At 44.1% G+C, this 26,452-nt stretch overlaps 1 pseudogene; it reads right to left on the bottom strand.

The window, feature by feature from the left end:
* Positions 1-26,452, bottom strand: part of LOC114087745 (26S proteasome non-ATPase regulatory subunit 10-like) — a 134,974-nt pseudogene that overhangs the window by 84,001 nt on the left and 24,521 nt on the right.

Below are 26,452 nucleotides of genomic sequence, written 5' to 3'. Positions count from 1 at the left end.
GTATTTGCTGAAAGTCTAGATCACTGAGTGAATGAATGATTCCACAGACACTATTCAGGGTGGCGTTTGCCTTTTATCATGTCCCAATTGTCTCATTAACAGGGACATAAGAGTTCCCAGAGGAGAGGACCAGCTACTACTGGTAGCCGGGGGCTTCACTGAGGGACCTATGCTCTTGGAAAAACACGATAGCAGAAAAAGGAAAAGGAAATGCTGCCATCACTTGTTCCGAGGGAACTAAGCCTAAACCAAACACGCCTGACCACTTGGAGAGACCCAAACACAAACACAGAGATATTTATTGCCTGAGTCGTTGGGCAGATTTAGGACCAGCAGACTTGTTTGGGTCCCTTTTGTAAATAGAGTTGAGTACAATATGCTTCTTCAAAAGTAGATTTTTTTTCCTTATAAATAACGTTGACATTGTCCGGTAAGGGAAATAATAAAAAATAGTGACAGCCACCGAATGAATTGACTCCTAATTCTCATCGAAACATTTTAGAACCAGTGAACCAACAATTAGGATGAAAGGGCAGCTACCATCTTGCTCTCTATTCAACACACATACCAAAAATCAGACTCAGCATTTATCCTGCAAAAACTTGAAGTCATACAGAAAAAAAAAAAAAAAAATTGGAATGAGTTAGTAGAGAGTGAAGTGGTGTCGCCATATCTCAGTTTCCCCGTCTGTAAAGGAGAAGATTTCCTTTATTGGCTAGGGCCAACTCTAGCATCAGCCTCACAGACCCACCAGGAGGCCTCCAGACCCTTTGGAGGGCCGAGCCCTGCATCTAGAAGGTGACCAGTGATGGATAGAGGTCAGCTATTATCCTAAATGAAGTCACCCAGTTGATTAAAATAAGAAGCATGTACTTCGCATTCCTTCCCCGACAGGCTATCTGGTCTTAGATGAATCTAAAATGAAAAAAAAAAAAAAGTAGATTGACTATGTCAGTGTTACAGTGTGGGTCTGGCACATGCCCGAAAGGCTTATGTGTCAAAGGGTAGGTCCCCAGCTGGTGGTGCTTTTGAGAGGTGGTGGAGACTTTAGGATGTTGGGCCTCGTTGGAGGAGGTAGATCACTTGGGGGAATGCCCTTGAAGGGTACATCTTGTCCCTAGTCCCCTTTCTTACATTCTCTCTCTCTTCCTCCTTCTCTCTCTCTCATTCTCACTCACTCACTCACTCTCTGTGTGCTTCCTGGCTATTCTGAGGTAAGCAGCTCTATTCTACCATGTGCCTGCACCATGATGTTCTGCCTCACAAAAGGCCCAGAAACAATGGAGTCAAATATGCGTGTACAGAAACCTTGGAAACCATGAGTCAAAATAACTTTTACCTCCTTTAAGTTTGTTTTCTCAGGTATTCTGTCGCAGCAATTAAAAGCTGACTAACACAAGTTATTTCATGTATATCATAGGAGTGTTTGTCTTAAATTATATCTAAATTTAAAAGAGTCTGTGTACAAAGAGAGGTACACGCTTGAAACAAAACCAGTGAGTCAATCCTAAAAAGAGATATCTGCTGTTCCTTTCCATGTTGGACTCAGATGCTCTGACCTTCTGGTTCTTGTCCCATGTCCCCATCCTCATTGTGCTTAGAGACAATCCTTTCCTACTTCCTTTTATAATCAAGAGTGACGCTAAAGATAGCTGCCTTCTTCTTCTTTTCTGAGAAATCCTGCAGTACAGAAACTGGCTTAGATCAGTTTAACTCATCCCTTTCCAAACTTTTATAAATAAAAAATATTTTAAATATTGATATTCCACATCATATTCCAGAAAATACTTTCCTAGAACACTGAATGCAGTGACAGGGCCCTCTTGGATGCCACCAAAATGCTCACCTATTACTGGTTTTGTGACCTGAACCCCGTGAACAACCTCTTGGATGACTAGGTTAGTTTGAAGGACATGGGAAGCTAACACTGGACACGTCCCAAGCTTCATGCAAGGTTGCCTTGAGAATCCTTCCAGATACATCTATTTCTGGAAATATCGGAGACCAAGCCATTATGGAAACCCTAAAGCAACGAACCAACAGAAATTCTAGGTAAAATAGCAATAAAAATTTAAAACGTAACTACACAAGAAAGAAAGTAAAATCAAAAGTTCCAGAAATGAAGAGGGAAGTGAGAACAGTGTCTGCACTTACTGGAACTGAAACTGGCTGTCCTGGGCAAGGAGCAGACACAGGCTTGGAAAAAGGACCTTTCTGAAGGTTGTGTATTGAGCCTCCCAGGCCTTGGGAAATGAGATTTTCTTGCTCACTGAGATATTTGCATATGCTCAGAATTACAATTGTCCTCACTCCAGTTCTCCCCAATCCAGCAAGTCAAGATTGCAAGGAATATTATCTATGCTCAAAAATGTCCCCACAAAAACCTGAAAACCTAAACCAGAATGATAGATTGAGAGGCTGCATTTACTACCTCTGTGGTGTGCAAATCCTCAGAATGAGAAGGTAGCATACAGTCTACCCCAGCCTGGGGAGATGCTGGAGAGCTTGGAATGAGCAAGTGCAAATCTATCCAGAGGGACCTTCTCACTGAAAATAAGTGCATCGAAAAGAACTTTAGAATAGGCCAACAAATGCTCCATCATAAACCAACTTTAAAAACAGAAATGTTTGATACTTCAAGACAACAGAAGTATATATCTGAAGAGAACTATAAATCCAAGCTGTTAAAGATTTGAAAAAAGAACAAAGTTGAATAAAAATCTCATTTAAATGTAAAAGAGGGGTCCATAGAGAATAAAAAGTGAACATTTCAACAGTAACCAAGTAGAACTTCTAGAAATTACAAAATAAGTCATTAAAAATAAAAATTCAATGGATGTATTAATCAACAAATTAGATAAAGCTAAAGAAAAAAATTAGTAAACTGAAACCAGGTGCTGAGAAAATAATACAGAGTGAATCAGAGAAATAAAGAGATGGGACATGATTAGGATAGAGATTTGGTAGAGTAAGAATAACTAGCACGAGTCTAACAGGAATTCCAGAAGGAGCAGACAGAACAAGGGAGAAGTCATATTTAAAGAGACAATGGTGAAGACTTTTTCAGAATCGATGGAAAAGATGAGTCCTTAGACTAGATGAATTCCAAACTGAATCAATAGGAAATCCAATTATGGACTAAACAGAATAGCAAAGACATTGAGAATATATTTTTAAAAACAAGAGAATGGAATAATATCTTCAAATGTCTAAGGGATTTTTGGCAGACAAAAAGATTTAAGAGAGTTTATACTTCTGAAATAGTGGTTAAAAATGCTCTTTGTGAAGGAGGAAATTATATATAGAAAGACACAGTGGGACTAAAAAAGAAAGAAAAAGTAAAGACAATTATAAGCATAAAGTTTTCTTAAACATGGATTATAAACGCAAAAATCATGGTAACTAATTTTTATTTATATAAAAACAAGAAAAATAAAGTACTAGACTACAATAACATAGAATCTTGTTTTTTTTTTTTATAGTTTACTATCTGAGGGAGAGAAAGGCAAAGATGCAGATACGATTTAGGCTTTGTTATCTCAAGTTTACTTGCTAAGAATAATTTAAGGGTAATCAATAAAAATGGAAATAAATGTGTACTACCCAAAGGGATAAACAGGGCAGGGATCAAGAAATAAAGAAAAATATTAAATAGAAACATGGAAAAGCACATTTTTAAATAAAGAAGTATAATAAATGGCATAAATTTCAACAATTAATTATCTGTAGGGAAAAACAATAAATTAAACCCCTATCATAGGAATGAAATTACAAATTATGGGGCTGGGGTTGTGGCTCAGCAGTAGAGCACTTGCCTACATGTGTGAGACCCTGGGTTCAATCCTCAGTACCACATACAAAAAACATAAACAAGTGAAATAAAGTTGTTGTGTGTGTGTATGTGTGTATATATATATATATATATATAAAGATGGCTCCTCCTTAAAAAAAAGAAAGAAATTCCTAATTATAAGAAGATAACATGTCTTTAGATACACTGCACAAATAGTCATATCTGCCTATTTCATCTCTGATATACATGATTAAAGTTGCAGGTAAGATAATATCTTAGAACACCAATTAATAAAAGCACAAACCAAAAGGGAAATGATTGATAAAAATTGATCCTATTACCATCATAAAACTAGAAAAGTTCATGTGGAAGAATGAAAGAGCCAGAATAGCCATAACAATATTTAGCAAGAAGAGTGATACTGAAGGCATTATAATCCGGAAGAATGAAGCTGTGTCCCTATCTTTCAGTCTGCACACAATTCAACTCAAAGCGGGTCAAAGACCTAGGAGTTAGACCAGAAACTCTGCAACTACTAGAAGAAAACACAGGGTCAACACTCCCAACATGTTGATACAGGCTCCAACTTCCTTAACAATACCCCTAAAACTCAAGAAATAAAACCAAGAATCAGTATGTGGGATGGCATCAAGTTAAACTTCTGCACAGCAAAGGAAACAATTAAGAGCATGCAGACGAGCCTACAAAACTGGAGGAAAGTTTTGCCAGCTACTCCTTTGACAGGGGATTAATAATCAAATATATAAAGAACTCAAAAACCTTCACACACACACACACACACACACACACACACACAACCAATAAATGGGCAAAAGAGGTAAATGGGCATTTCTCAAAAGAAGAAATACAAATGGCCAACAAATATATTAAAAAATATTCAACATCCCTAGCAATCAGGGAAATGCAAATCAAAATTATGTTGAGACTTCATCTCACTCCAGTTAGAACAGCAATCACCAAAAGACACAAATATAAATTCTGGCAAGGTTGTGGGGGGAAAGGTACACTCATATACCTTTGGTGGGACTGTGCATTAGTACAACCACTTTGGAAAGCAATACAGAGATTACACAGAGACTAGGAATGGAACCACCAGATGACCCAGCTATCCCACTCCTGGGCATTTATCCAAAGGAACTGAAATCAGCCAAGTCCTGTAACCCAGGCCCAACAGTGCTCACAGCAGTGCTATTCACAATCGCCAAGTTATGGAACAGTCCCAGGTGCCTATCATCAGACAAATGGATCAAGAAAATGTGGTACATCTACACAATTGAGTTTTACTCAGACAAAAAAAACACTGAAATTACGGCATTTGCTGATAGATGGATAGAACTAAAGAACATTGTGCAAAGGAACTAAGCCAGACTCAAAGTCAAAGGCTCAATGTTTTCCTCTTACAGGTAGAATCTAGAGAAAAATATGAAAACTTAAAAAGGAGAAATCCCATGAAAATAGAAGGGAGATCAGTGGAGTAGAAGAAAGGAACAGAGTGGGAAGGGAGGAGGGACAGGGAAAGGGAAGAACTATGGAATGAAATGGACCAAATTATGCTATGTACATGTGTGAATATTCCACCGTGAATTCCACCTTTATGTATATTCATAAAGCACCAACTAAATAAATTATAGGTTTTTTTTAAAAGCCATGCACAAGTGAAGACTTGGACATATTTTATTGTCCTCTGTGACTTACAGAAATTTTCAGATGGCTGTCATGATAAATGCCACCTCCTCTCATGTCCCTCTTACAATGCAGGAATCTATGTCCACTCCCTCTGAACCTAGCTGACACTTCACCTCTGCTGAGCAACAGGATACACTGGAAGCAAGTCTAATCAGAGTCGTTAAAAATGCTATGCACTTTGACCTCTGTGAGGCTTGCTCTTGGTGGCCTACCACCATACTCCAAAGACTCCCAACCATGTGGACATATCACAGTGGATAGTCTCTCCTGAGGTCCCAGTCAGCCACCAGCAATGGCTCCCAGAGAGCGTGAGTAAGCTGTCCAGGGAGCCTAGCCCCAGCTCCCGTCCATCTACAAGTTTAGGAAAAACCCCGTTTGAACACCCAATTGGGTCCATCAACCCACAGAACCAGGGAATGTTATAATAAAGTTACTCTGTGGTGTAACTTGGGATAATTTGTGGTATAGAAAAATATAATCAACCCACTATCCAAAATCACAAATAAGACTACAAACAACTCAGTATATAAATTGGCAAAAGATATGAACAAAAAATTCAAAAAAACAGGAACTATAGGTAGATGATAAATGTATAAAAAGATGCTCATCCTCATTTACATATACTAGAAATCATGAGACCACTTGACACCATCTTTTTGTCAAAAATGTAAAACTTGAAATTGTAAATGGTGAGAGAAGCAGGGCAAGAGGATAGACTCCGGAACTGGATTGCCAGTCACCCAAGTCCAGCTTCTCCCACGAACTGTCTGTCCCTGAGCAAATATAATGAAACTTTCTGTACCTCATATTCCCATTTACAAAATGGAATTGTTAGGACTAGATGAGCTAATACATGTAAAGTGCTTAGAATAGCTGCTGCCAGAGGAAATACCGAATAAATATTTATGATGCAAAACTATGACAGGATACAAGAAGTCCTCCACAGCTCTGGTGGGGCTCGACTGCCACCTGGTATGCTCGAGGTGGACAGCGCAATCTGTCCATCTCTGTAGTTTCAGATGTCTGTCAACTGAGGCGCTCCATTACGGTGCACAGCATAGAGAAATGCTCATACATGTGCATCCAAAGACACAGGCAAGTATATTTATTGTGGCATCATCTTCTAACTATAAGAACTAGAAACAACTTGGGAACACTCAGAGTGCTTCAGAAAAGTATAATAAAGGGCATTGGCTCAGCTGCTAAGCAAAGGAATCTGCATCTGAGGATACCATTCAATTCCTAGAGCAGCACAGGACTCAGCCTGATCCACAGAACTGTACGGGAGCAGAGGGAAATGTGTACCACCCAGCACGTCCCAGGAAAGTTGGACAGAGGAGGAGGAGAAGGTAAGGTGGTACCGAGCCACAGGACTCACTGTGGGAAGCCGAGGTGGGCCCTGGTAGGACTGGTGGGACAGTCATTCCCTTCCTAAGGCACTTACGCTCCCTCCTGAACATCGACACAGAAGAAGGACAAACCACACGTGTGAAGCTCCACATTTAATCCTGTTCCTCTGCTCCAAGAGACATGGTAGGGTCACCCTAGCCAGAGTGCGGGGTCCAGACTCAGTTCGGGGTTTTCCATAACCAGCAGTGTAGTGGGTTGCCTCTCTGAGTGTCAGTCTTCAAATCCAGTCCCAGCCATGCCTCTGCAGCAGCTGCATTTCCTTGAACAGAATGAACAGTCTTGTCGGGTGGGTGTAGTGGCGTCCGCCTGTAATCCCAGCAGCCTGGGAGGCAGAGGCAGGAGGATCGCCAAGTTCAAAGCCAGTCTCAGCAACTACAAGGCTCTCAGCAACTCAGTGAGCCCCTGTCTCTAAATAAAATACAAAATAAGGCTGGCAATGTGGTTCAGTGGTTGAGTGTCCCTGAGTTCAATCCCCAGTATCCCCACAATCCTCCTCTCCCCCAAAAAAGAACAAAAGAATGAACAATCTTAAAGAACCATTACCTCTATCTCTAATCAAATGACACTTTTTTTTTTTTTTTTTTTTTTACTGAAACACAAATGTCAAGCTCAGAGGCAAGATTCACCATGCTGCTCATGAGAGAAGCCTCGGATCTCTACGATCCAGTAACTCCATCCACATACCATAGCTCCAATGTCGCAAATATCAACAAATCTAGAGATGATTTACTATGACTCTAGAACTCCCATTATAAAATTTACATATCCCCATTTTTTTGTTGTGCACATAAAAAATTGTTGTAGAAGTCATTGGTCTTTGAGGACAAGCTATTAAAGCAATAGAATTCTTAATTAATTTAGTGCAGAGTTTATCAGTTTGGTGTCTGAAGCCTGTGCAGAGCCCACTACATCACCCGTGTGTGGCTGGATAAAGTCAACTCCCATGGAATGAACCTTATCTTGTGCCCTGCAGTTTCCAGAAGCAATTCTTCCTAAGTTGGAGATTTGTTATCTACCGGCTCCATTTCCTGGAATAGGTCATGAGGAGCTGAGTGGAAAGCGTCTACAGAATTAGCTCAATACTAATAGAAAAGGGTCACTACGCTGTCATGAGACTCACAAGTGTCTAAATACACATGCTAAGACCAGACCTCGAATGTTCAGAAAGAGGCAGCAAACATAATACCAATTTTTAGAGCATTCCCTATGTTTAAAAACTTACAGATCCAGAAGCATCATACATGGCATGGAACCATGGGACATAACTTATGTAAATAATGGTCATACGCATAAAATTATCTGCCGTGGTGAATCTTGCTTTCTAGTTTCAGTCCATGTGCAAATAAAGTCCCATGTGGTGAGTTCAGAATGCACAAAGCGTCAACGCTCTCACACATCCTCAGTGCCAGTTCAGGAAGCAAAATGGCACCTTGACACTTCCTCGTTGCAAGGGGGTTGGGGGTCCATTTCAAACAACTTGACAAATTCTCCACCCGTGCCTCTGCCCCTTCTCCCCTGTCCCATTTAATCTCCCACAACAGGATGATTCCTATAGACAAAGTCTCAGGGGAAGGTGTTCCTCATTGCTGTTCTTGCCAGGAATAAAGTAAGGGCAGATTATGGCGCATTCCTGTGTCACCTGTCCCACGTTATCCTCAGGCCCCCATCCCGCCCTCTCCCTGGCCCCCATTCTCCTCACATGACCTCACCCCCCTCTTGACCAACTGCGGTTCCCTCTACCTCTGCACGGACCCCAGTCACCCTCCCCTCCCTTTTTTTCTTCCATACAACACCCCAGTTAGTAGACGGCCCTCCACCCGGGCCCTTGAGTTTCCTCCTCTCATCTCATTGAAACTTTCATGGAAATGACTCCCTCTTTGCCCTGTGTCTCCACTGGAAGAAGCAGCTTGTGTGCATTCCTCACCTTCCACTTGTAGGTCCCACTAGTCTTGTCCACGTTATATTTTAATTTTACATGTACTATACATGTGTGTCCATATCTGTTCACACCCTCGCTTTATCTTCTCTTACTGTTGCTGTCACATTTTTCAGTCAAGTCCAAGTTCCTTCCTGCCTCAGCCCCCTTCCCTGGCATCCTCCTGACATTCACCTTGGAATGCTCTCAACATCTCCTCAACATTGCAAAGCCATCGTCTTGCCACTCTTCATTTACCCTCCCCCTTAAAAGTGTATTCTTTGGTTTCCTCAGCTCAGCCCCGTGCAGCCTGTCTTCTTTCTCTTTAGCCACTCCTTCTTCTTCTCTTTTGCTCATTCCTCTTCTTGTTTCATTTTAAACTGAAGATCCTGCCTGGTCTCTTTCTTTCTCTGTTTCCCCTCCCAAGAGACGTAGAAGTTCTTAGTTTCAGCTATTACTTCCCTGCAGATAATGCTGAGAAGTCTTGAAATTTGAAATGCTCTGAGGTCTTGAAATGTTTCCAAGGTCAAAGGCAGATTTTCCCTGGTATCTCCAGCGTTCATGAGTACTTCAGAATTTAATCAGTCCCAACCCTGACTGCATCCTCTTCCTAAGTAGCTCCTGCTCCCAATGCCCCTCCTGCTTTTGCTAATGCCAACTTGTCCACCCCATCACTCAGCTTTAACTCCTTCCTTCACCCCTTATATCCAAATACATTTCAGAACTTGCTGCCCGGTGCGTGTTCTCTTTTTGCCACATTCATTACCCGTGTTCCCAACTCCAGCTTCTTTTGGTCTTCATCATATTCCAAGTGGCTCCAAGACCCTCATTGGACCCATGAATCATGTCCCTTTAATGACACCCCAACGGATTATAAGATCAGACCCTGTCTCCTTAATTTAGAGAAGGTCTACACAGTTTGGTTTACAACTACATTTTGCAATCGTATCTTCCACTATCCCCTTCATTGCCACCAAACTCTCCAGCATGGTCCCCTGGGTTCCTCGGCTGCTAGGATTTTCAGGTGGTCCTTCTGCTGGAAGTGCTCACTCTCCACCTGCACATGTGTGGATCTTTAAAAGTCAGATTGAGTGATTTTCTTTCCCTGCAAAGCATTTCCTAACCCTCTGAGCTGGTTGTGATCCCCCTGCCCTCTGCATCCTGCATATTTTCCTGCTATCACTACATAACTTGGCCTGGCTGTGTTTTGTGTTGTATTGAGAGATGCATTTAGGAGCAGAGATCATGCTTGCTTCCCCTCCAGTCACCTCCTTCCAGTGCCCCACACTTAGTAGAGTCTCGGTAAGTGTTGACGTCCATCACTCACAGTGGTGCCTAAGAGGCAGACTTCAGGGTCAACCGGAGTCATGGGGTTCTGACCAAAGTAATGCACACTGTCTGTGCTTCGCTTTATACATCCAAGGAGTGCAGATGATCCCAGTCCCACTTCAGAGGGTGGTTGTGAGAAATGAGTGAAAGAAAATGCCTTGAAAACCCTTTACACGGTGCCCGGCCCATTTTGTGTTCTACAGTTAATGTTTACATGAGAGCACAGAAATGGGTTCTCTTGCTTTTTTATGTTTATTTTCATAAGCCATTTTTCCTCTGGGCAATTGGGCAATAGGTATTAACAGCTTGAAAGAACATGCACGACATTTGACCCTTGAAATTCCATTTCTGGTAATTTATCTTAAGGAGATAAATGCAGTTAATCATCATTGCTATCAGAAAACACACATAACACCGAAGGAAGGAAAACAGCTTCGTTCCCAACAGGGGGATATTGGTAAATTTTGACACATCTGTAAGAAGAGACATGAGGTAGCTATTCTATCTGCTTCCATAGAAAACTTTGCAATGTACTGTCAATGGCAGAGCACAGGGGCGGGGGGTCCTACAGTAAAATCCTCCTCCTTTGTGCACATGTAGCTAGAATGTTCCAGGGAGGCTCTGAAGGCAAGTGAATATGGACGGGCACAAAACACTGTGGCTAGAGGTACCACTGGACTTCATGCTGTTTTCTATTTTCTGTGTTTTTTTACTCTCTTGAATTTTCTGATTCATATTTTGAGATCTGTATTTGTAGTAGCCAGAAACAAATAGCACCAACCAGCCATGTCTTTATTCTCTTCCCTTTTCTCTTCAAGCACTGCCTCAGAGTAGACATGACTCCCCTGAGCAATTCACCTCCCTGGGTCCTGCAAACAGCACCTTTTGCCTCCTCTGTGGTGAGGCATTCTTCCTTTGGGTCAAAGAAATCTAGAAAGACAAACCAAGCTAAGGGAAAATCATGCCATGAAGCCCGTCAGAGTCTGACCTAAAGCTTCGGTGTAGGAAGATAGGCTGCTTTGAGCACAGGCCAGTGTCCTGTAGCGTGTTGTGAAAGGACATTGCGTTACTTGGCCAGCGCTGTCCTGGGAGGCGGTTGAGAACACAGTGACTCCCCAGCATCTCGAGGGAAGAACCCAGGATTTCCACCACCCCAGAAGCAGGCAAGGCCAGGCACGTCCGAGATGAACAATTCTTAGAGCTGTTGACAGTTTCAGGAAGGCAGGGTAAGAGGAGAATGGGAAAGAACAGGAGGTCTTTGATACTGGCTATCAAATCATATTGATTACTGACACTTGAGTTAAAAAATAGCACTGACAGTAAGTGGTACTAGAATTGTGCAGTGTGTATGTAAAGATCATTCTTATTTTACATTCATTATGTATGTGTGTGTGTGTGTGTGTGTGTGTGTGTGTGTGTATATATATATATATTTCCATATTACCCATGTAATATACACAGGTATATACACACATACACACAAACACACTTATGTTTACATATGTAGATATGTGTTTATATATATACATTTATATATAATTATATATGATTTTTGCAGTGCTGGGATTGAACCCAGGATCTTGAGCAAGGATTCTAGGCAAATGCTCTACTACTGAGCTACATACATCTGCATCCCTTTAAAATCACACTTATTTTAAAACCTCAGGTATTTCAAATCCTGACATCACAAGCACTTTGCATCGATGCACTGTGATCACCTCTGGCATAAACTTAAGTCGTCCTGGAGGATGATAATGTTTTGTGTTCTCTCCCAGCCAAGGAACAATAGAAAAGAGTGTTCTCTTCTATCAAAATCTCTTCAGGAAAAAAAAAAATCCAAAGCAACCAGTTGAATAAAGCTGCTCCAAAAGCACAAGCAAATGATCAGACTAAATGTGGGGCAGGAACAGCCCGGTGATGGACAGTCAGGGCACCCTCCATCCTGTTTCGAGGGAGAGCACATGAAAATTAAGAGAGGAAGCCCCCAAGCCATGCCACCTGCAACAGTGCGATTCTGATGAGAGAACCCACAGGCTTCCCTGACCTCAGTGACGGGCATCTGTCATTTTTCAAGGATTTGACTTGATCACTCTTATTTATTCACTGATCCAGGCTGCGTGGACATGATGGTCTCCTCTGAATACAGAAAAACAAGATGGACAGCCGCTGGAAAATGCAACCCCAAACCCAATTTGAGGCGCACATTTCCAACTTGACACCCCCACTGATGGGTGGCACCCTGTTGCCATGGTGATAAACAGACAAGTAGCCCTCCCTCTCCCAATGTACCCCACCGGCTGGTTTCCCCCGCGAAGGTCGGGAGAAGGAAGTGGTCAGGATACACAGTGGACCAGTGGCTCCTACGGTCCTCGCGCTCATTCTCTCTCAGAGTTGAAGGAACAGATGCGCCACGGCCCAAGAGCCTCAGAGACAGCAGAGCGTGCCGGGAGGAAGGGAGAGGCAGCAGGCAGGGAGCACCAACGTCACACTCCACACAAGTGTGTCCTTGTCCCTCCAGAGCATTAGAAAATGGGAAAAGGGCACGCAGGCTGAACCCCTGAAAGAGTGACTTTTAAGTGCTTTTTCCCCTTGAGAACAGGAGATGGAGAGGAGGAGAAAGAGAGTGTGTGTGTGTGTGTGTGTGTGTGTATGTGTTGGGGGCACAGGGCCGGGTGGTTAGCCTCCAGGAGCCATTTAAACAACAATTGCCTCTCTCTGGGTATCTGAGTGATGCTGGGGAGATAAGAAGAAAGGCTGGGTATGGACTGAACGCTCAATCCGGGAGGATCTCATGTTGGAGGCGGGCTTTGGGATGCTTAATTAAAGAATCAAACCAGGATCCTCAAATTGGTTGTTCATTTCCACTTTATATCTTGTTTGCTTTTTTCCCCTTTTCAATAATAAAGTATACATGTTAATTGCACCAAAATTAATTGTAAACATTTCTATTGCTGAAAGCTTAATTACTTTTTATTCTTATTTTAGCTCTAAGCAGAACTAAAATAACTTCTTAAATTTCAAGGAGGCTTAAAAGAGTGTGTCCATGGTTCATCTTGAGATGGGCCTTTCTCTTGGGGTTTATGACCCTATGTAGGTCAAAAACCTTTATTTTTAATGATTTTCAAAACTCCCCACATAAGACCTAATAATATACCGTGCACACTGAGTGCATGGCTCTCAAATGAACTGATGATCATGAAGAACAGTGATAACCACAAGGTGGACAACTGACCCTTTCCTAGGCACAAAAATGAAGGGCAATGGTTGCCAGTCATCCGGGATGAAAAGTTTCCCAGGGAATTTTCATGCAGTTCTTCTAGATTCCTTGATAAAGCAAAACCAGTCCTGGTCCTTGAATTCTTTCTGTGAGAAATGAGATGTGCATAGAAACAAATCTGTATTGTGGATGCAGTTAGCTAAGAAGGGGAGGTGGGTTTTCATCTTAATAAATTGTCAGGAAGGGTATTTATGCCTTGGACATGCTGCTTTTTCAATACCCGTGGTGTCCTGCGAGGACATCGTGTCCTGGGAAGGAAACGAGGCTCGCTGCAGAGGACAGGCCGCCCACACCATTAGAGGCAGTGCCCAGTGGCTGTGGCCTTTACGCAGCTGGAATCATTACAGGATGAAATGGTTCTAATTGTGTTATTGATTTTCCCCTCTTTAATGGATCATTCTCCCAACACACTCCAAGTTGAGACGCTACCACACACCACAGACACAGTGTCAAGGGTCCAAGCCCAGCTTCTCTGTGTTACTTAGCAGGTGGAGAAACCCAGAAGAAGGGATCCCGACAGCTTTGGATAAACACGTATTACTCCAAGCATGGGCACTGGGTGGATGCTTTACATGTCACTTCACTTAATTTAGTCCTAGGAAGACCCTTAGGATGTCAGCATTACCATCCTCCTTTCATAGATGAACAACAGAATCCCGAAAAGGCAGCATGTCCAGGGACACAGAGCCGGTAGGACAGGCAGCCAGGGTTTCCCAGTGGACTCCAAATCCCTTTATATTGAAAGTAGGGGCAGAAAGCAGCAAGAAAACTATGCAGCCAATGGGACCCTGCCCCAGTCACTGTCTTGAAATGCCTAAAAATATTCAAATAAAAGCTTCAGTGTTTTCAGTTTTCACACAGGGCTCCTGTTATGGCCCCCAAATTCTTAAGTGGAAGTCCTAACCCCAGGGTGATGGACTGGGGATGGGATGTTTGGGAGGGAGTTAGAAGGGAGGCATCTGAAAGCCAGGCCAAGAGTTCCTAGCAGAACCTGACCAGGCTGCACCCTGATCTTGCACTTGCGCCTCTAGGGCCATGAGAAATAATTTATTTTGTTTAAGGCACTTGGTCTGGGATGTTTTGTCCTGGCAATGTGAGCTAAGACACTATCTGGCTCAAGTTCATGTACATTGTAGGCATTTAACATGATCCCAGTTACAACAGTTAGTTACCTTGACTCTGCCCACTGATCACACCACCTTGATTGGCACATGGCAGTGGCACCTCACTAGCTGGATTGCGCTTGGAACTGTGGTACGGCATTAGCTTGCAAACTTTGAGCAAGTTGGAATCAGACACAAGCAGGACAGATTCCTATTTTTCTATTACACCAGCAAGAAGAAAATACATTATGAGCAACATGCCAATTTCATATTAAGAAAGCGTTCATAGACGTATTACAGAATACACCTGAATTTTGTTTAATTGAAGTAAATTTCAGTTCTTCTTGAAATTCAATTAGGAAAGCTCATGTGGGTTAACTGATGGCTTTTTTGAGTCCAGGGAGTTTATTTGCAAGACATAGAAGAAGGAAGCAGGGAGGACAGGAACACCAGAGATGGGCGCCATGGAGCTGGATAGCACTGGGGGTTCCTGGGCACCTCTGAGAAACTTTGCAGAATCTGCCTGGGTTGTCCCTCTGGGGATGGAAGATGGGGACATTCGTCCCTGACTCTTCTATCTTCCCATAGTCAAAGGAGAGTCCCCTAGAAAGTATCACTGCCCCACATTTCTAGGCTGCCCTGTGCTGGACCATGGCACTCCTGACTCGAAAGAAAGCCCCAGAAAAAGGAAGCCCAGAGTTACTGCGGGTTGTCTGGAGGTGGGATCATTCCACCAGCGTGCCTGGGAGCTGTCATTTCCAGCTGCAGCTGAACTCAGAGGTGGGGCAGGTATGTCCCAGAGCACCAACAGCATTTGTGACCCTTCTGATCCATTCATCCACCAGATTAACCCCTCAGGGCCATGACTGCTCAATGCCCTGGCTACTCCCCTCCACACCCTGCTGTGTTTCTTTGCTGTCTTCGGAACAAAGGCCAGAGCCTCAGGCAGGATAGCAAAGCCTTCAGCATTCAGCCTTGGCTGAATGTTCACATGCAGGAACTCTGCGTTCTAGGGCAGCCTCCCAGTTGCCAGGCACTTCCTTCCAACCTCTGTCCTCCTGATCTCACTAAAAGACACTCCTGCATCCCACCTGTCCTTCCATGCTCAACCCTCCCCAACTCTGGACACATGGGTCTCCCCAGGAACTCAACTACGCTTTGGAACATGTCTGTTACCTGTTTTCCCCCGAAAATTTACATTCTTACTCAAGAGAATTAATTTTGTTATCTCCCATGATAACCATGATAATGCATAGGTACATCAAATTACATTGTATTCACTACAGCCAAGATGAGTATTTGAGTAATCAGAAACAGGCAATTTCTACTGTCTGTGTTTTTTGGTTAATTTCTGCTGAGAGCCACGGCTGAGTCTGTATGGCCCCTGGCATTTTGCCAACAGTATTGATTGACAGGCGAGGCATTACTATCCGCCTCTGCCGCAACTTTTTTCCTGATAATCCTTCTTCTTCTGAACTTTCTTTTTCTTTCTGACTAGAGTTCCTGGGCTTTTATCAACACATGCCCTAACTATTCTTGGTTCCACTGGGGTGCCTTCTTCCCTTAGTAATTTACTTCTCACCCCTTCCATATTTTCATCACAAAGACAATACAATACACTGAGACAAAATAAGACACAAACATACTGTATCAATCTTCTCCATTTTCTCGAAATGGTCATTTTTCCTCCCGTCCTATCTATGGACGGGCAGCTTTTTTTCGTCACTTACCCCCAAGTGTCCCGGGGCTCCCCGTACGGGCCACCAAATGCCGCAGTCTGGCTGGGCACAAATCACCAGCCACTGAAGCAGGAACAAACTTTATTTTTAAACTGCAGGAAAACACTTCACATAGCTCCCGGGGAATCCTCCCGAACGCCACGAGGCTTGTCCAGGAACCCCCAGCCGGAAATATCTCTCCCGGAAATCCCTCCTCCTGCACTTCCCCAACCAATGGGAACTCTCGGGGAATCCCCGGAAATCCCCACGAGAACTCCAAAATAGTGCGAGAACTCAAAAGTTGCGGCAGAGGCGGATAGTAATGCCTCGCCTGTCAATCAATACTGTTGGCAAAATGCCAGGGGCCATACAGACTCAGCCGCTCTCAGCAAAATTCAGTTAACTTCTGGCTCGTTTTCAGAAGGTGAAGAGTTTCAGATGTGCTAAGTGGGTTATTATAAGGGCACAAAAATGTTCTCTTAGCTAGAGAAAGGGACCCAAAATATAGCTGGTCTACACAACCTGGAAACTCAGAAATCACTGGGCAGCCCATACCCTCTTCTCTGTTTCTCATTGTCTCTGGGCTTTTGCCCTCTCTCCTTCTTCTGTTTCCTCAAAGAACACCAGGCTTGACCTTCTTAGGCACAGCCTCAATCGATAATTGGACAGAGTCTGGCTCTTTTCAAAATTTTGAGAGAGAAGTGGATTGGTCACTAGCAAGCTGACGGCTGGCACTGGGCTGGGGTCCACTTCTGTTGCAGTCATTTATGGCAAGCATGGTCAGGTAACACAGCCAAGCGTGGCTGCCTGGATACGGTAACCATGATACACAGGTATACATTGCACTGCACCGTGTGCACACGTGAATGCCTTCCTCGGGGATTACAGGTGGACATCCATAGACGAGCTCTGTGAGTAGAGCAGACACCTGAAACACGTCAACAGACATGAAATCGCCAAGACATGGGATAATTGATGAAATCAGGAATTGCTAGACACTGGCCCTAGGGGAGCAGAACATGCGGGAACATTTCAGACATGCTGTGTTTTTCCATGTCTGTCCGTTCATAACTGGGGGATGTCCTCCACAGTCACCTGCCATCGAAAATCAACACATGTACCAAAGACCAGGGCCAAATGGAAAGTGCTTTGTTCCCTGAGGCGGACAGAGTGGCTTCCGTGGCATCCTGTCTCAGTCATTCATTATTCAATCGTTTAGTTATTTCTTGGGTCCCTCTCACTTCTGCCAACTCTCGTTCTAGGTTCTGAGGACACAGGTGTGGACAAAACGGCCCACACACAAGTTCCATTCTATCCAGGAGAACACCAAGAAATGCTGATCACATGCACCTTTGGTCAGCAGGAAGACAGCGTTCGTAAGACAAGTAACCAGAGAAAGAAAAGAGTAGCATTCATACAAATAACCCCTGGTTTACTGGCACCTGGATGCTCTTGAAATTCCTTAGTTGTACAGATGTTGGACTTCTTTTAAGTTGTTAAATTCCTAAAGGAAAAAGCAATGTCTCACTTATTTTTTGTATAAATTTTCATTTATAAACATTACATTTATTCATGGTGGAGCATGTTGGCACACACCTATAATGCCAGCAACAGTGGAGGCTGAGGCGGGAGGATTATAGGTTCAAGTCCAGTCTCAGCAATTTAGCAAGATCCTGTCACAAAGAAGGATAGTAGAATGAATCAGACATCATTACCCCATGAATATATATGATTACATGACTGGTGGGATTCCACATCATGTACAACCAGAAGAATGAGAACTTATACCCCATTTATGTGTGATGTGTCAAAGTGCATACTACTGTCATGTATAACTGATTAGAAAAAAAAAAGAACACTATGTAAGACCTGAAAAAAGTAAGAGAAAGAAAGTACTAAGGATGAAACACGCCTGAGTTCAGTCCCCAATACCGAAATGATTTAAAAAAGAATAGATTAATTATTCTGAAAACTGAGTATCATCTTCAGCCCAACACTAAATTGCCAAAAGAAACATTAAAAGTCAAAATCTGTTCAAATATTCAGAATGAATAAAACTTTCAAGAGAGAAGTGGCCTTGTTTTCCAGATTGACACAAGAGTGCTTGAACATGGAGTCTCCATTAATATTTTTATAAGAGCTAAGGAATTCCTAACAGAGGCCACCCTTTGGAACAACAAAGAAAAAATAATGGGATAATCACTGAACACAGGAGGCCATACTTCAGTCCTTTTTGTAGTTCAAATATATCTTGTCCTCAACGCTCACCGTGATTCCCTACTCTTATTGTCCCCGCTATAGAAGGTGCTGAATATTCTCCTTTATAATAAATTTCACAGTGAATCCAAGTGCAGCTGATCTCTTCATGCCACCGATCAGGCAGGTGCCCAGGATGGAAATGGAGGGAAGGAACATTCCCACCTAACTGGGCGCTCACTTACCTGATTCGCTCTGCACTGGCAGCTGTGTTAACGTTGAGATTGGAGCTGGCTGTCTGGGAGGCTGCACAGGGTGCCTGATTCAGAACGCCACCCTACTGATTTATTCACCTTATATTTGTATCTCCGTCTTCCAGTTTCTAGAAATGATCTTCTAACTACTCCAGAGCTGCCCCCTTTGAATACATGGGATTCATCAGTTTCAGGATGTAGATTAATACCAGTGAAAAGTGCTCCTAGGAACTTTCTATTTCTTTTTGAAAATGTATAAAGGAAAACTCCCTGCTCTTCTCTCTCTCCTCTCTCCTGTGTCTCCCCATCTCTCCACCTCTGTCACTAGTCAACTTGTTCACATTGAACTGAACAGATAGGCCACTGAGCTGCAGCGGGATCACTCATTCCTTCCAGTGTTAAATGGAAGCAGCAGCGAATGCATTTTGGAGGGAACTGAAACCCCCTGTTTTATGTGACTACAGTGATTCCTGAGGAAATGTGTCAGTACTCCTTGTTGCAGGGAGATTTCCACAGCTTGGATCCTCTGGCTTCTTCTCTCCCATCGGTTTCTCTTATCAGATTTCTTCTAACGTAGTAAGGAGTGTTTAGCCCCCTCCCACCATCCCCTCCACCCCCCATCCAAAGTGGAAACCAGAAACAGTAAGTGTGGAATAAGCTGCGATGCTCCTTTCCCTTACTGCAAACTGTCTTACAGTGGGTGTTCTCTGCTCCAATTCTTCTTCTTTCTCTCCATCTGTCTTTGCACACTAGCTGCCAGCAGCTGATGATTCAAACATTAGAGACTGGTTTCTTTCTTTCTTCCCTGTAGCTGTTTGGATGTTCACATCATGAACCAGGCTTGCACTCTCACACTCTCGCTCTCTGCCCTTGCCCTCCTCTCCCCGTCCCATCACTCCACCTTTCTCTCTACCCGTCTCCCACCCAACGCTCTGTGGTTGACCAAGTGATCGTTCCAGCCACATCCCGCCCTGTGGACCCACTGCAGGCTCCATCTCCATGTGCTGGACTCACACAGTACTCTCCCAACAGGGGGCTGGCCCGTGTCTCTGTCGACCCCTCCCGACCTTCCACATTCTGTTGTTGGGATTAGAACTCCAGAGAACTGTGTCACCTCAAGCTTTCCGTTCCCTTACTCCCATACTGATGGAATACAGAGAAACATCCAAGCTCATCCGCCCAGCATTAGAACCTCCCGCAGTTCCCTCTCAACTAGTCTTTCCTCCTTGCCTTACAAACTACACTGGGTTGAAGGGTGTCTCCCAAAAGACAGGGCTGCAAACACCTTGACCTTGGATTTCCAGCTCCCAGGATTATGAGAAAATAAAACTTCTGTTGTTTAACCTGCCCAGTTAGTGGTATTTTCTTAAGACAACCCTAAAAATGGTTTTTAACTTACCATATTTTTAAAAAGAAAAAAAAGTTGGAATTAATTTTAACATATATTCTCAACCCAATGCAGCCAAAATGCTACCATTTTAAAATGTGGTCAAAATAAAAAGTATGAATCAGATGGTACTAGAATGTTATCTGTTACTATAACAACCTACTCGAGACTGAGTCCTTTATAAGGAGAAGAGGTTTATTTAGTTCAAAGATCCAAGAGCATGAAATTGGCATCATTTGGTGAGGTACATTCCGTGGGTTTTGACAAACTCAAAATGTCATGTATTCCTCACTACAGCCTCATAAAGTTGCTGCCCTAAAATCCTCCATGCTCCATACGCTCACCCCTCTTCCACCCCAAAACCCTGGCAGCCACTGATCTCTTTGCTGTCCGTATGATTTTCCTTTTCTAGAAGGCCATAGAGTTGGTATGGCATAATAAGTAGCCTTTTCTGATGGGCTTCTCTGACTTGGAAATATGCATGTAAGGCTCCTCCGTATCTTTTCACAGCCTGATAACTCACTTCTTTTAATCCATGAATAACATTCAATTTTATGGATACAGCAAAATCTAGTCCCTCATCTCCCACTAAAGGGCATCTTGGTTTCCTTTGTGCCTGGGCAGCCTGCATAGGATGCCGTGAGCATCTACAGGGACCTGGGTGTTCAGCATTCAGGTAACTATCACACCAAGGAGGGCTACAGCTGTATCTTATGGGAAGACTAAGTTAAGCTTAGGAAGAAGCTGCCAAACTGCAAAATGTTTTTTTTTTTAATTGCCATTATCATTTTGCTTCTTTTTTGGGAATGGTGATGTTTGAGAGTTCATCCAACCCACACTGGTCTTGTTATACCACAAAAATAAAGCCATGGGTAGGAGGAGGGCAGGGAGGAGAGAAGAAGAAGCTGCTGTGCGGGCCTGAGCTGCTTGGGATCTTCAGCAGCTTGTTAAGGGTGAGGGTTTCCTGTTTGTCTTTCCTGCGTTGCAAACCAGACATCCCTGGTCTCATCCTCGCAGACATCTGAGCTGCAGACTCCCGTGGTTACATCTGACTCCCCCAGGGCCTGTCGAGAAGGACCTGGGAGCTTCCATTCTTTGGCCACAACACATAGACCAGCAGGAAGCATCTTCACATCTTGGTTGACCAGGTGGATCAGAACCCACGTCTGAGAGTCCTCACCGTGCAGGAGCACGCTGTCATGGTCAATGCCAAAACCCCTGAAATTTCAACCAAAGCAGCACCTCCTGAAATCTCCTTCCTAAACCATCCAGGGCTAAACCCAAAGCATGTGGGAGAGGAAGGCTGATCTACAGGCTCCGATCTAGGACCCCTGGCCTCCCACCTCCACCCTGAGTAGGCAACCTTAAATGGAAACGACACTGGAGACCACGTGAGCCACTCAGACAAAGCACAGTTTATCATCCTTTAATCACTAGCAGGCCAGACACACTCCTTCCAACACAAACTTCCCACACATCCTCTAGCCCTTTTATTTTACTCCCACGAATCCACAAAGTCCCTCTGTGGAGACATTGCAAAACCTCTGTAGCAAACGGGGTGCAGCTTCCAGCTGGGTACAGGTCTCCAGGGAAGCTTTGGCATAAAAATGTAGTTGGGTATCATGGGAAGGCTCCTTCCATAGGGGACCGGGGACACAGCTCATTTGCAAGTGGCACCTCTGTGTAGAAGATGCCAGGACTAGAAACCTGAACACCTGGGAGAGATCTGCAGCTCACTCCTGCTGAAACCAATGCCTAGAAGCTTGGAGACAAAAATCAAGGGACTGTGCATCTTGGTCCTTATTTCTTTTGCAAAGAAATTGCCCTAAGTGCTCCCTCTGGGCTTATGCTGAACTGAAAGTTGGTAAATGACAAAAAGAATCCAATCTTCTGTATTAGAATTAGAATATAATGATACTGGGGGGGGGGGGGGGGGGAATCCCTGTGAGTTTTAAAACAGGCCTCTACACAGTTTAAAAGCCATGCAGGTTTCTTTGGTGGCAAGCCACGGTCTCTGCCTGCTGGTCTCGGGCAGAAGTGTACCCATTCTGCCTCTTTCTCCTCCTGCTACTTTTTTTTTTTTTTTTTTTTGGCCTGCAGCTGATATTGAAGCACAGAACAGCCTTCAGAAGTACTCTGGATTCTATTACAAAGAAAATAATGAATAATGTATCAGCGCTTCTGCTTTTATTTAATCTCGGTCAGTGGGAGATAGAGTGCAGTTACTGGGTCGGCTGCACTCCTAGCTCCGGAGGCTGGGAACTTGGGGCCCAGAGACCACTAAGCCCCACAGGCCCTGTGCTCTGCAGGCTCCCCCAGCTGTGCCCCGGCTCTGGGAGACTGCAGCTCAGGGCCATTCACCCTTCTGGAAGGCCTGGCAGGCCGGAGGCTGTTTTCCTACAAGAACTCACTTCTGAACAGCATGACAAGTGAATCCCCAGGATACATCTTCCCTTCTCTACTTTCGCAAGCCCAGATCATACCCCATTCCAAATCTCACAGATTATAGCCGTGCGCGGTGGCGCATGCCTGTAATCCCAGTGACTCCAGAGGCTGAGACAGGAGGATCGCAAGTTCAAAGCCAGACTTAGCCACAGCGTGGCACTAAGAAATTCAGTGAGATCCTGTCTCTAAATAAAATACAAAGTATGGCTGGAGATGTAGCGCAATGGTCGGGTGCCCCTGAGTTCAATCCTCAGTACCGCCCCCCAACCCCGCAAAAAACAGCTAACAGATGATGGTACAATCTCTACCTACTGTATGACAACCTGACATCATACTAGCAAAGGCCCTTCCTACTTACGCAGGTTGAGCACAAAATAGTCAGCTCCCTGCCCCCTCAGGTTCCAGGTTCTCAGAGTCAACCAACCACCAGCCAAGGATCAAACACATTTGGGGGAAAAAATGCATCTGCCCTGAACATGTACAGAGGAGTCCTCTTCTTGTCATTATTCCCTAAACAGTACAGTACAACAGCTATTTACATAGCATTTGTGCTGCTTGAGGTATCACAAGTAAGCTGGAAACGATCTACATTATACAGAAGGGTGTGCATGGGTCACATGTAAATACTGCACCATTTTATGAGGCACTTAAGCATCCTAGAGGGTCATGGGACCAATCCTCACAGACCAATCCCCGAAAATGATCATGACAGATCCCCAGGTGTCAATGATGGCCAGCTTCTGAACACAAGATGCTATTTTCACATCTGGAAGAGTATCTCGTGTCACTATAGGATATGATTTTTATGTGAAATAACATGTACATTTGGGATATAAAACAGTGAAATTGCCATGTAAAAAGTTTTCATACATATACACATATAAAACACCATCATAATTGGTGTAGGTGCAAAACATAGAGAAAACCAGCTACTCTCAGTAAATTTAGAACCAGAAGTTTCATATAAGATAGGACTTTAAAAATAACCAGGAATGTAAATTTATCTGGGACGTTGGAGCACATTAGCTTCGTTTTCTTCCTAGTCCCATGTTTTGTCTTGTTGATGTTTAATGAACACCCACACATGGATGTGATTATTTTTACTCTATTAGATTCTAGTCCTTTACGTTTTAATCATCAGCTGAAGCATTTGGATTTCTTTATAGACCAAAATAAAGGCTCGGTGCTTTGAGGGTTGTTTTATTTTTACAGCCTTGGCAAGGCAAGTGTCATTGATTAAACGTCTGAATTCCAGGAGAGACGAACTTGGCAGATTCTTGCTTCCCAGGATGCTGGACTGGTCCCAGCTAAAGTAGAGATTCCAAGTGATGCTTCTCATTTTAGTGGATGCTAACAGCTGTCCTGTGGCTGGGCCGTGGGCCTGGTGGCGGGAGCAGGGGCTACACGTTCAGAAGTGATGGAGGGCAGGAGGGGAAGGAGGAGCTGAGCAACTGCTCTGTTGGCTTTTATCTCTGCAGTCAGCAGCATTTCCCACGTCAGTACTTGAGAGCCATGGTCCCCGTGTGCCCTAAATCATCAGTCACTCATCTCACTAGATTTGGTTAAAAATAACGGACCCAGACTTGATTTCCTCCTGAGATCCCTTTTGGGTGCTTGTGCAGTTTGACATGGTGTGCACATGGATCCAAGATGATACCACCCTGATACAGTGGCAGCTGCAGTCCACGCTTGGTTTTGATTAATTTATTAACCCAAGATGTCCCTGGGAGAGAAGGTTACGGGAAACACCTTGAATCCTTTTGTTTGAACATTTCATCGTTGCTATTCATAGAAACTGCTGAGCCTATGATTCCCCCTATCTTTTCTTGCCAGCAAAGTAAAATATGTTTTGAAGTGTTTGAAAACAAGGGAGAGTAAACGTGCTTTCAATGACTTTCACACGCACACACTTGTTCCCAGCCATCTCTCGCATCCAGAGGCTGAGAACTCAGGCTGCCCTCTGACCTCCTCAATTATCAGAGGCGAAACTCCCTCTTCAGCAAGATATATGGCCCGGAGAGTTTCCTCTGGCTTTCCGTGTTGCCCTTGCCCGTCTCGGTACAAACTGTGAGGGCGTCAGTCTGATCGGATGCTGAAACCTTCACAGCACAAGTTCTGCTCACGGGAGTCTTTCCAGGAAGGTGTTTTCCAACGCTGAATAATGAAAGAGAAGTAGGCGCAACCTGTAGTTCATAAAGACCTCGTCGTGGTAACCCGGGGACCCTCAGCATAAAGCCTGATCTACCATTCATCCGGGCCCATCCATCATCACAGCACCCGAGCACTTACTCTAAAGGCCGCTGTGCCAGAGACACCTCTGGGCGGGGAGAGCACCGTTCAACCACCGCCTATGGACAAATTATTACAGACTTTGCAACGATCCTCAGGGATCCATAATTTCCAGCTTATGGCAAATCTTCAATAATTTGGATTTCCCGAGGGAAAGTCAATTTTGAATTAAAAGGTGATCACACGGCATTTTACAGAGAGTCGACATTCTTACTGTTACATAGGCACATGCAGTATTTCAAGAAGTGTTAACCATAGCTGCACCAGCCCAGCTCCTCCAACTTCCTTTCACAAACAAATAAGACCTCATAATGGTCCCAGATTCTCCTGGGCGTGGACAACTCAGTCGGTCAAACATTTCCTGGTTAGGCACTTGATTTTGTTTCCCGCCCTTGGTCCCTGACCAGGTGGCACAGTTTGCACATTGGCTTAGGAGCAAATGGTATTTTTGCTGTGAAATTAAAAATTCATCAGAAAGCAAACTTTTACCGATACTATTCTTTTTCAGTGTCCTTCAGTTCTGAAAAATAAATGACATTTTTCATACTAATGGTGTTGTAAAGCTGATACTTGAAAACTTTAAAAGAACAGTCATATTTTGAAATAGAAAGGAACCTCAAAGAAGCATGTAAAGGACATCAGGGCCCCATCTTCTCTCAGTCAACAGCTGCTCACAGGCAGGTGCTGTCTTGACTTTAGAGTAAAAATCTAATCCCGGGCTGCGGTTGTGGCTCAGTGGTGGAGCGCTTGCCTAGCATTTGCAAGGCACTGGGTTCGATTCTTAGCACTGCATGTAAATAAATAAAGGCCCATTGGCAATTTAAAAATATATTTTTAAAAAATCTAACTCCCAGACACGCACCTGAATGAACTAAGCTCCACAGCGCAGGGATGACGAGGGGTGGTCTGCTCTAATAGCAGAGACTGCCCGTCAGGCAGAGACCTTGAAAGCTCCTCAGCACTAACTGAACGGCTCTGCAGGGCACGTCTCGATCTAGAGGCCAACTTCAAAGCTGAGAGTCAGAAGGAAATGCAAAGGTCACTGTGGCAAATCTGGGTCATCGCATTGAGATATACCAGCCACAGACCAGACTCTTCAGAGTCTGGGTGAATGGTGCCCCCTGGAGCTGTGCAGTGCACAGCTTGTGCAGCTGGACCAGTCAGCCCCCAGGCCAGGTAACTCCTTTTATGAGGAAAGAAATTGCAGTCCCGAGAAGATAGATGCCTAGATGGAAGTGAAGCCCTGAGCAGATTTCAACTCATTATAAAGAACATGTTGTTGAAAGCAGAAGGTGTCGAAGATGGACTTGGTTGACTCAGGGGTGGTGAGCCCCTGCCACAGGAGCTATTCAGGCTCTCTTCCCTGGTACCTGATGGACTTTCAGAGGAGGTGTGAAGTTCAGGTGTGGGCAGGGTCCACGTCTGTTAACAGATTTCCCAACCCTGAGAGCCAGGAATCCATTGTTCAAACCCTACGTCAGCCTTCTAAATCCAGAGAAGGCTGGGGACCCTGGACGGCAAGAGAAATCCCAAGAGCTATTTGAGAGGCTGCTACATTGGGCACAGGGGTGAGCAATGTAGACTAAGGTAAACAGGGTCACAGAGACAAGAGTCCCTCATGACCACATT

The sequence above is a fragment of the Marmota flaviventris genome, chromosome 8, assembly GCF_047511675.1.
Source record: "Marmota flaviventris isolate mMarFla1 chromosome 8, mMarFla1.hap1, whole genome shotgun sequence".
Lineage (NCBI taxonomy): Eukaryota > Metazoa > Chordata > Mammalia > Rodentia > Sciuridae > Marmota > Marmota flaviventris.
Note: the sequence above shows the minus strand (reverse complement) of the source record. Positions and strands in the feature narration are given on the sequence as shown.